Source organism: Vombatus ursinus, unplaced genomic scaffold (genome assembly GCF_900497805.2).
Source record: "Vombatus ursinus unplaced genomic scaffold, bare-nosed wombat genome assembly UNPS02014797.1, whole genome shotgun sequence".
Lineage (NCBI taxonomy): Eukaryota > Metazoa > Chordata > Mammalia > Diprotodontia > Vombatidae > Vombatus > Vombatus ursinus.
In genome coordinates, this window is record NW_020954575.1 from 7,613,356 (window position 1) to 7,626,085 (window position 12,730).

The window sequence follows — 12,730 nt, forward strand, 5'->3', positions numbered from 1 at the left end:
TTTTTTAGTATCTTTTTTTATGTTAAGTACTTTATAAAATATCTACCTCTTAATATTAAAACTAGTCACTTTAAAACATGTAATATGTTACAGAATTGTTATCTTAAATTAACCATAGTTTTAGGATCACTGCTGTGTAATTTCTTCCCCAGACCCCACCATCAAATCCTGAAAGTCAGTAGGACTTTCATAACAGAATTTGACGTAACCATTGAGTGCTGTGAAGTTAATAAACTGTTTGGCCACTGGGTGGTAATGTAAGAAAAGAGACTACGTATTTTTTTTTTTAATATGCCAGTTGGGTAACATTTAAACCACTAAAGTAAATTTCCACATGTTAATAATCCTGTCCATTGAAGTTTAGTTTCATTTATAGACAGATTTTCTTAACATATAATGGTATTTGTATAAATGTTTTCAGATATTTGGGAAGTTAGGTTCTGTGAACCTTTCACATTTCCTGTGAGAAAAAGTGTACAGAATTTGTGAGACCCTGTCTGAGGAAGATAACACAAGAAACTTTGTGTATGAGAATTTGGAAACAACTATTTCTTAGCTTCTGTAAGATAGCATGGGAGATACTATGGTATGAGGTTTAGATTAATTTAGTGAAAAGTCTCTCAGCTCTGTGTTTGGCTCCATCATGGGAACAGTCATCCTTACGCTTATACTGTGGAAGAAAAACTCTGTCCTCTCTGTTTTGATGGTCTCTGAGGTCCCTTCAGGCTCTAAATCTATATCCTTGATTATCTATGAGGGCAGCTAGACAGTGCAGTGAATAGAGCACTGGGCCTGTAGTCAGGAAGACTCATCTTCCGGAGTTCAAATCCAGTTTCAGACACTTCCTAGCTGTGTGACCCTGGGCAAGTCACTTAATCCTCTTTGCCTCAGTTTCCTCATCTGTAAAATGAGCTGGAGAAGGAAATGGCAAATTACTCCAGTATCTGTGCCAAGAAAACTCCAGCTGGGGTCATGAAGAGTCAGACTTGATTGAACAACAACAAAAATTCACATGTAGGTATCACAGCAGCAAGACAGAAATGAAACAAACTCTGCCTCTGATATTTGTCATCTTTGCGACCATGGGCAAGTTGGCTTCTCTGGGCCTCGTTTTTTTCATGTATAAAACAAAGGAGTTAGATCTGATGACTTCTAGGGTCACTTCCAATTTTAAATCTATGATTCTGTAATGAGGATCATCAACACCAGTTAACAATTGTCAGATATTTGAAGAATTAAGTACGTCACTTGGTGAATATATAGAGAAATACAGTTTTAAAAACTGAATACTCTAAATCCATCAAATTGACAAAATGGGAAATTTAATGTTGGCAGTACTGTAAGAAAACAAGCACATTAATTCACTGGTAGTAGAACTGTGAATTGGACGAGTCATTTTAGAAAGCAATATAAAATTATGCAATAAAAGTTAAGAAATTCTTCATACATTTTTGACTCATCCACCACCTCCTCCGCAACTCCCCATCAAAGAAGGTGCAGGGTCCAAAATTGTCAAATCCTCAAGAAAAACCACTGAGGCAAAGCTCCAAGCCAATAACCATTTATTAAAGGTACTGGATCCCCTCACAATCTGAGATACCCCTTTTCTTCAGGGCCTTACGTTTACAGGACTTGATACCCAGACACTCAGAAGAGGCAAAATAAAACAGTCTTACTGGTTGATAGACCTTGCTCATAACCCTCCAGGAAGGCCAGAAATGATGCATCAGCATGGATGGTCACAGGATGGGCAAGGCAAGGTTCATCTCCACCAAGTGGTCATAAGATGGGCTCCTCCTCATGTTGTTGGGCAAGAAGGTGGTCCAGAGATACAAAAATAAGTTGGAGGACTTTGCATATCACATGATCCCACCCACGCTGAGCTTGCTCACACACTTACTACCCCAAAAAGTGGAGGCCTTCCTTCTAGTCAGTATTGTGGTTAGGCAAGTGAACTTTATAATGGGTTAGTGAACTTACAGCTTAACAAGCTAATGAACTTATAGCTTGTAGTTTAAAGTTTGAGGCCTATTATAAGAAAGAATTTGTCTTATTTAGTTATTCCTAAATATAATAAATGTAAATTATTATTAATTTTTTAAATTATATATTAATATATGTAATTCCTATACTAATATCAGTTGACTAGACTGACTAAATGTATTCATAGAGATGTCACTAATAATCACTTAATCCTATGGAATTACAATAAGCTAATACTGATTGGAATAAAATAAGGGTATAATAAATCATTCCTCAAAGGTCATTGACTAGAAGAAAAGATTCTCTGAACAAAAACATTCAAACCAGCCTTTTGTAATTTTAAACATTTGGAAACAGACTATGTGCCAAGTAATTAGGGAATAGCAGAATAAATTGTGTAATATGCAAATAATTGAATATTATCATGCTTAATTGCGTGATACTGCAACTATTAAGAATTATAAGAAATAGAGGAAAACTTGTATGAGGGGATGCAGAGCAAAGAAAGCAAATCCAAAGGAATAATACAGAGTACGTACTTCTGGGTGAATGAAGACAACGTTACATGGCATCAAAACTCAGGTTCAATACAATGGGCATCATTGTTACTACCTTATTAAGGTAGACAATCTTACTTTCTTTCAACGAATAGCAAATTACAAAAGTATGCCAGTGTATGAACAATTAGTCACTTTTGTGCTGTTTTGCTTAACTTTTGGGAGGCAGTTCACTTGTATTCATTTGCTTTGTTAAAAAAAATTTTTAATTAAAACAAAGGAAGGTGATTTACTTAAGGAGTTAGAGTTAATGTCATTGAGTTGGAAAGGATTTATTATCTATACTTTCTTCACTTGAAGAGGAATATATTCGCCCCAATATACTGTTGCAATGGTCAAGTTTCTCTCCAAGCATGCCCTTCAGGTATTTGGCTTATTTCTACCTTTTCCTTCTCATTCATCAAGACTGGTTACCTCTGGAAGTCCCTCTGACGTTTTGTCATTCTCGGTGACCTTCTGGTTAAGAAGGCCCTCTTGTGATTTTTGTCCATCTCAATCTTTCCCAATCCCTCTTTTGAAGTTAGTTATCACATCCTCCTAATTCTTCTCTTAGCCTACAAACTTAGTGGCTAGTAACACATTTTCCATCCTGTGGTTAAATCTGTTACGTGTATACAAAGTCTTTTGGCCAATCATTCCCCAGAACCACACTCTCTAGGTTCCTTCCTGCCATCTTTTCTATCTCTCCCATGGGTTTTCAGTAAATACTCTCTGTAGATCATTCTTGTTTTTCCCCAGTACTTCATATCCCACCCAACACTTCCCCATGTTTTGCTTTTTGATGCCTTTTCACATTCCCCAGTTAGTCAACTAACATTTATTAAGCCCCTACCTCCAGGTACTGTATTAAGCACGGGATGCAAAGAAAGGCAAAAAACCAGTTCCTGCTCTCAAAGAGTTCATAGTCTAATGGGAGGAAACAACATAAAACAGCTAGGTACAAACAAGATGTAGATACAGGATAAATTGGAGATAGTCTTCAAAGAAAGGCACCAAGATTAACTTAAGCCGTTCTTAACCTTCCAATTAGTAGTTTTCCCCAAGGACTTAGTTGATGTACCAAAAATATGTCGTTATGGTTTATAGCAATGGTGTCAGACTCATATAAAATGGTGGCCACTGATCCCTACATAAGGATCCCCGTTGACTGCATATTGACAGTGTTAAAATGTAATGTTATCTGTATTTTATTATATTTTTATTTATTTTTGTTAAGTATTTTCCTTTTACATTTTAATCTTTATTGGCTGTACTCAGCAGGGCCATGTATTTGACACCTCCGGTTTACATCTATCCCTAACTATCTCTTTCCTTACAGTCACAGAGAAAGAGAGATCCTCTGTCTTCTATATTCCTCTATTCCTCTGCTTTTAAAATTACCTTTAGAGCCTTTTGGATAACATCAGTGGTGGCAATTCTTAATCTCTTGAGATTGGATTGGATTGGGGGAGCAAAGCCATCCATCGTCAAGCTGGTTAAGGGCGAGGTCAGAGGTCAAGCTGGTGAAACTGATTTTGGTCAGAAAAGAAGGTATGATCTTTATAAGAGATATTGTTGTGTATCTCATAAATTGCCTCATAAGGTAATTCTCAAAGAGAAGCTGCAAATAGGCTTTTGAGCAGTGGCATCATATAAATAAACATATAACCTCCCAAGGAGATGACTTTCAAGGATAACAATGATATGGATTAATTGCCACCTCCTACATAAGACCTTCATACCACCCCAACCCCCAACTGCTCCCTCCTGCAAATAATTACCTTGTATTTTGTGTGTGCACACACACACGCACACAAACACATGTATGTAAGAATGCATGTATGCATGGTGTCTTTGGATATGTGTGTCTGTGTGTATACATGTTGTTTCTCCCAATAGAATATAACTGCATGGAGGGCAGGGATTGTTTTCATTATTATCTTTATATTCCGGATGCCTAACACATAACAGATAACAAACGCTTATTGATTCAATGGACAAGTTCTAGTTGTTTGGTTGTTTTTTTAGTCATGTCCATCTCTTTGTGACCGCATTTGGGGTTTTCTTGGCAAAGATCCTGAAGTAGTTTGCCATTTCTTTCTCCAGCTCATTTTACAGATGAGGAAACTGAGACAAACAGAATTAAATGACTTGCCCAAGGTCACATAGATAGGAAGTGTTTGAGACTGGATTTGAACTCATGAAGAGGAGTCTTTCCGACTCCAATTCCAGTACTGTATTCATTGTGCCACCTAACTGCCCCGTTCTGGTATGTTTGTTTAAATCCTCATTACTTGACAGCCTTGCCTATTAAATTGTAATGAACTGTTAAATTATGTGGTGCAGAGAAATGAGAGAAAACTGAACTGAGGAAATTAGAGGAGACTGTATAGGAGTCAGATTTGCAGGCTGGCTAGGGTTTGAACATGTTGAAAGGAAGGGAGAAGTCACTATTTGCCAGGCAGACTAAATAAAAGTACCATCAGAATAATCATGACATGTTTAGGGGACAGCAAGGAAAAGATCTTGATCGAGGGGAGAGTTTTGCCCTGGTGTTGTAGTGGTAGATAAGTCTGGGTAGAAGTAGAATCAGACAGTGGAAGATATTGAATGCCAGGCTGAGGAATGAGGAATGATCACTTGTTGCCTAGAGCCTAGAAACCAGCGAATGACATATATGCCTTTTCTTCCCTTCTCAAACATACGCACCCTTTTACCACCAAGATACCTTTTCTAAGTTACTTACTCAAATATATACGCCATTTTAGTTCCATCATCCTTTTTTGGGTCACCTGTCCTATTCTGGGTTAGTCACATTTTTTTTTTTTTTTGCTTTATGGTGAGGTGATCGGTGTTAGTCACATTTTTAATGGACAGGAATAAGTCAATCCCAACTCCAACTGCCAATTCCCTCCTTCCAGCTTATCCCTTCCTCTGTGAAAACATTTTTTGGTGGGAGGTGGAAGGCTGCAAAACTCATTTTTCTAAGTTTGACTAGACTGATGATGCCTTATCTATATTTAGTCCTCACCTCTCATATTGTAGTGAGCTCAAGCCCAAAACTTCATCTGCCTGGACTTTGGATAGAATATCCCTCTGCCTTTCCCACATCATGTCATACTTGAGTTGGAAGGGACTCCAAAGGTTATCTAACCCACCTGATGTATGAAATCCTTCTCCAACAACCTGACTCTTATTGAGCACTTTCACAGTTGGGGAATTCACTATTTCACAATCCTATTTTTAGCAACTCTAATTGTTTCATTTAGTTTTTTATATCTCTAGCACTTAACATAGTGCCTGGTACATAGTAGGTACTTAATTAAATGTATGTTGAATTATTTTAAAAAATTCCCCTTATATTAAGGTGACCCCAGCCATCTTAACTTCTATCCACTGGTTGATCCTATATCTATCCACTGTACAAAGGAAATGGAAAAAGATGTATGAAAATTCACTGAAGAAAACAACTCCTTAACAAGTAGAATTGACCAAATGGAAAAGGAGGCAGAAAAGCTAACTGAAGAAAATAATTCCTTAAAAATCAGAATTAGGTGAGTGGAAGCTAATGACTGCGTGAGACATCAAGAAACAATAAAGTAAAATGTTTAAAAATGAAAAAATAGAAGAAAGTGTGAACTATCTTATTGGAAAAAACAATTGACCTGGAAAATAGGTCCAGGAGAGATAACTTAAGAATTATTCGACTACCTGAAAGCCATGATCAAAAGAAGAGCCTGGACAGCATGTCTCAAGAAATTATCAAGGAAAATTGCTCTGATATCCTAGAGCCAGGGGGTAAAATAGAAATGGAAAGAATCCACTGATCACCTGGTAGAGATCCCAAAATTAAAACTCCCAGGAATATTATAGCCAAATTCCAGAACTCCCAGGTCAAGGAGAAAATACTGCAAGCAGTAAGAAATAAACAATTCAAGTATCATGGAGTCACAGTCAAGATTACACAGGATTTAGCAGCTTCTATATTAAAGGATTAGAAGGCTTGGAATATGATATTCCAGAGGGCAGAAAAGCCATGATTACAACCTACCCAGCAAAACTGAGTATAATCCTTCAAGAGAAAAAAATTGGATATTCAGTGAAATAAAGGACTTTCAAGAATTCCTGATGTAAAGACCAGAGCAGAGGAGAAAATTTGATTTTCAAATACAAGACTCAAAGAAGCATAAAAAGGTAAACAGGAAAGAGAAAACATAAGGGATTCAACAAAGTTAAAATGTTTATATTCCTACATGGGAAGATGATACTTGTAACTCTTTAGAACTTTATTAGTATTAGGGTAGTTAGAAGGAGCATACATAGACAGAGGGTGTGCATATAAGTTGACTTTGATTGGATGGCATAAAAAAAAAAGAATATTGCACTGGGAGAGGAGGGAAGAGGTAGAATGGAGTAAATTATCTCACATGGAAAGGTGCAAAAGACCTATTACAGTGGAGGGAAAGTTGAGGGGTGGACATCACTTGAACCATGCTCTCATTAGAATTAGCTCAAAGAGGGAATAACATACACATTCAATTGGATATAGAAATTTATCTTACCCTATAGGGAAACAGGAAGGAAGGGACAAGAGAAGGAGAAGAGGACTGATAGAAGGGAGGGCAGATTTGGGGAGGTGGTAGTCAGAAGCAAAACACTGGTAAAGAGAGGAAAGTATGAAAGGAAAGAGAGAGAGAGAGAGAGAGAGAGAAAGAAAGAGAGAGAGAGAAATGGAGGGAAATAGGATGGAGGGAATACACAGTAATTTTAACTGTGAATGTGAAAGGAATGAATTCACCCATAAAATGGAAGTGGATAGCAGAGAAGTACATATTGATTAAAAATCAATATCCTATAACATATTGTTTACAAGAAACACATTTGAAGCACAGAGACATGCACAGAATAAAGGTAAGGGGCTGGAGTAGAATCTATTATACTTCAGCTGAAGTAAAAAAAGCAGGAGTAGCAATCATGATCTCAGGCAAAGCAGGAGCAAAAATAGATCTAATTAAAAGAGATAAGGAAGTTACCATAGATAATGAAATAATTTCAATACTCAACATACATGTAGCAAATGATATAGCATCTGAATTTGTAAAGGAGAAGTGAGGAAATAGACAGAAAACTATACTATGGGGGACCTCAACTTTCCCTTCTCAGAAATAGATAAATCTAACCAAAAGAATAAGAAAAGAGATGAATAGAATTTTAGAAAAGTTATCTATGATAATTTTAAAGAAAACTGAATAGGGATAAAAAGAAATATACCTTTTTCGCAGTGGTACATGGCACCTACACAAAAATTGACCATGTATTAAGGCATAAAACCTCTCATACTCAAATGCAGAAAGGCATAAATATTAAATGTCCTTTTAAGATCATAATGCAATAAAAATTACATTCAATAAAGGACTGTGGAAAGATAGATTAAAATTAATTTGAAACTAAATAACCTAATACTAAATAATGAGTGGGTGAAAGAACAAATCACAGAAACAATAAAAATAGTAAGGCTATTGGCCCACTAATTATTTCAGTGCTTATGAAAGACATATTGAAGTCCTAATAATGGTTCTGTGTGTCACATCTGGTTATTGACTCTGTCCCAGACAGCTGTGTATGGGAGTAGTGGAAAGGACTAGAGCAGCATCTGAAGGTTACTTTTGGTGGTTGGACTTTTCTGAAGACCTTTGTTATTTTCCTCCCAACCTGGTTTACCACAGACTTAACTACTTTACCCTTCAGTTTGTATAAAGATATATTGCTGGAGTATTCTGGAATCAAATCTTCATAAGACCATAGATTTAAAGCTGAAAGGACCAAAAAAAAAAAAAAAAAAAAAAGCAAACTATACCTTGTGAAACTGTATAAGGTCCTTCTGAAATTCTGTAAGTTACTTTTTTCTTTATAAGGCCAGAAATACTTAAATAGAGATATGATAATCTGGAGAATGCTTTTCTCCCTTTCACAATCGAACTAGAAAAATCTGTCTACCCTTTTTGCCTTCACTTCTTCTTTTCTCCCTAACTTCTTAATTTTTCACAATCTGGCTTTTCCATTTATCTTGAAACTGCTATCTCCAAAATTATCAATAACCTCTAATTGCTCAAATTATTTTTTTCTTATTTCTTGACTTTTTTTTTTTTTTTTTGCCTCTCTGCAGCATTTGACACTGATACTTTCTCTCCTGTGGGTTTTCATGACACTACTCTCCTGTCTCTCCTTCTACCTGTCTGAGCAATCCACCAACTGTTTTGCACCCTCTAACTGTACCCCCAAGGCTTTGTCCAGGATGCTGTTCTCTCTATCCCCTATCACTTAGTGATTCTGTCAGTTCCCATGGGCTTAAATATCATTCCTATGTAAATGACTTCCCAGATCACTTTATCCAGCCTCAGCCTCTCTCCTAAGTTCTGGCCACACACCTCCCAACTATCTATTGGAAATTTCAAACTGAATTTCTCATGGGCATCTCAAACTCAGTATGTCCAAAACGAAACTCATTATTTTCCCCCAAGTCCATATCTCTGCCAATTTTCTCTATTTCTATCTAGAAGACCACCATCCTTGCAGTGTCCTAGGTCACAACCTTGGCATTATTTTCAATGTAAAGATCACTGAAGGACTTGGCAGTGATGATTGTATATCACAAAGTAGCAGCTGTGCCCTTGATGACATTTTCTGATTCAATTTGTATCCTTTTTGGGCGAGATGGGGGGCAGGGAAAGGAATTTACCTAAGAAGTCATGGAGCTCTGATACTTAGACCTACAAACCATATCGATAGAGAACATACCCAAAAAATGTAAGTAAAAAAGATGTGTGGGGGAGATGGGTCAGCAGAAATATTCATATCTATGCTAGCATATATATGCTAAAACCTGAAAAGAAACTATATGTCCACTATTGTGCTATAAGAAATAATGAAGGGGATGGTTTCAGAAAAACACAGGAAGACATGAATTGATGTAAAGTGAAGTGAGCAGAATTGCTAGAATATGTTATACAGTACAAACAACATTATAATGATCAACTGGGAAAGATTTACCTACTCTAATTAATGATCCAAGATAATTCCAAAGGACACTTGATGAAAAATGCTATTCACCTCCAGAGAGAGAGAGCTGATAAATTCTGAGGGCAGATTGAAGCATACTTTTTTCACTTACTTTATTGTTATTTTTTGCAACATGGTTAATATGGAAGTATGTTTTGCATGACTTCACATTTATCATTAATATGTTGCTTGCTTTCTCAATGGATCTGGAAGGGGCTGAAGGGAGGGAGAGAATTTGGAACTCAAAACTTTTAAAAATGAAAGTTAAAACAAATAAACTATATTAAAAACAAACAAAAAAACAACTAGATTAGAGCATACGAATATTATGAAATAATATTAACATTTAGAAAAAGAATGGATGTGAGTACATAAAGAAATGCACAAAGATATAAAAATGCAGGAAAGCAGGACTAAAATAGTCTATGCATCGACTGATTATACTTTTAAAACTTTAGATGTATACTGAAGTAGATTTCTCAGAAAACTGATCAGAGTATGTGTGGTCTAATTAGAGCAGAATTATATTATCTCTTGTCCTTGTTACTTTATTTTTAATAATGAAGTCAACAATTACATCATTTTTGAGGAGGATTTGAGGAGGAGGCAGGATTATATGGTTCACTCACACTGAGCTTGTTGTCAACAAAAATCCTCAGATTTTTTTCCTCCACATGAGCCAGTCTCCCTAATCTTGAATATATACTTGAACTTTAAAAAAAAAATGTTGAGTGTAGAACTTTAAATTCACCCTTATCAACCTTTATCTTATTAGTTTAGGCTCACTGTTGCTGCTTTTTGAAACCTTTTTGAAAATTCTGTCATTCAAACATATTCTGTGCTCTTCCTGGGTCTGTATCATGTATGGTGATTGCTAAACATGTCCACTATGTCATCATCCAAATCACTGATAGAAATGTTGCCTAGAATATAATCAAGGGCAAAAGTGCAGAATAAGCCAAGGCTGGCAAAATATGTTAAGGTTAGCCAAAGGTGATCTGAGAGCTATGCTGAGGTTAAAAGGAAAAGCAAAGTACTGGATGAGATATGTGATGAATTACAGAGAGAAGGCAGAACTGCCCAACGCTATTTCACTTCTGTTGTGTCTACCAAAAACAATGATCCTCTGGGAAGGATATAACACGTGCGCGTGCATATGCACACACACACCCACCCACCCACACACACAGACACACAGACACACACAATGTGTATCTATAATGGAAGAGGCAGGTGGGGGAGAGAGAAAGTGAGATTTGAAGGAATCCAAGGAAGCTAGGAAGTATAGGTTTCGAGGAAGAGCATTCTAGGCACAGGGAACAAGCAGGGAAAAGGCACTTGGGAGGTCAGGAGGTGGTGTATCTTGTGTAATGAGGCCAGTGTCACGGAATCATAGAGTACATGGATGGGAGCAAATGTAAGAAAACTTGAAAAGTAGGAAGTGCCTAGGCTGAGATGGACTTGAAAAGTCAAGGAGAAAATTTTGTATTTGCTCCTGGAGTAACAGGGGTTACCTCTGGGGCTTTTTGAGTTGGATCAGAGAGGGGGAGTATGACACAGTCACACCTGTGCTTTAAGTAAATATAATGACAATTTGAGAAGGGATTGAGCACTACCTGTGGGGAAAGAAGTATGGGAAATCAGGAAAGGTTTCACGGAAGTTGTGGCACCTTGCAGGAAGATAAGTATTATAATAAAGATGAAGAGAGAGTATGTTCTAGGCACAAGGAGTGACTTGTGTGACTGAATGGATGGAATGCCAAGTTTCAAGATCATGTAGTTATCTAAATTGACTGGAAAATAGTGTGCAAAGGGAAATGATGGGAAATAAAACTGGAGAGGTAGGTTGGAGCCAAATGAATTTATTTTGTGCTCAGGGATTTTGAAAAGAGAGATGATGTAGTCATAGTTTTGCTTTAGAAAGAAAAGGGAAGACAGTGTAGAAGAGGAGCTGAAAAAGTGAAAGAGAGCAAAGAGGAGAGTGGGAGAGGAGGAAAGCAGAATCCAGAATGTCTCTTCATGTTTATGGCAACATGTTCTATTGTCGGATATCAATATTCTCTGCCTGGGCTATAATTTTTCTAGGAACTCTGTGATTTAGTGGATAGGGAGATAGCCTCATAATTGTTTCAAGCACTGCTTTTAGCAAACATTGGCTCTATGACTTTGGGCAAGTTGCCTGTCCCAGGGTTCAGTAAGCTACGACTGCCCTATCCTCCCTCAATTGTTTTTATAGGATCCCTGAAACAAGAATGCTTTTAGCATTTTTAAATGGTTGAAAAAAAATCAAAAGAAGAATAATATTTTGTGATGTGTGAAAATGTACATGAAATTCAAATTTTCATGTCCGTAAGTACAGTTTTGTTGGAACACAGCTATCCATATTCATTTACGTATTGTCTGTGACTGCTTGTGAGCTACAGCAGCAGAGTTGAGAAGTTCCAAGAGCATGTGGCGCTCTCATCTCTTTGTACCACTTGTCAGTGCGCTACAAATCCAGTGACGTAGTTATAACTTGGCAGCATTTTGAGTGCCATGCATATTGCTGCATATGCTGCAACATCTTATTTTTTTTTTTTAATTATCAGTTCAGTCCCATCATGTCAAAACAAGAAAAGAAGAGAAAAAAAAGTTTTATTACAATATTTCAAGTTCAGGGCTGAGACTATTATCGCTGAGACTGTTATCAAACAATAAATGGCTTTGGAAATTAACCTTTGTTATAGAGTTGATAGTGTTTCTTTGTGAATTCGACTTAAATTTACAAGTCAAAGCAACACTTCTATGTGAAACTTATACTGTGGTAAGGTCAATTCTAGGACAATCAACATTGTTTGAATTCACAAGTAATGTCAAGCTGCTTTGTGTATTTCTCATGCTCTCAAACATTAAGACAAAAAATGAGATCTCCATTTCTACACAAATTTGCATTAGATATATTTTCTGAGCTCAAACTACAGTTGCAGGAGTGTTTTTTTGGACCTTAACATAAGTGTAAAAGAAATGTTCATATTTCAAAATCCATTTAACTATGCAACTGAGGAGCCTCCACCTAATCTTCAATCGGAAGTGATTAATCTGTAATGTAATAACAAGCTACAAGGCAAATATCAAAAGAAAAATAAAATAGAATTCTATAAATGCCTTCTAAG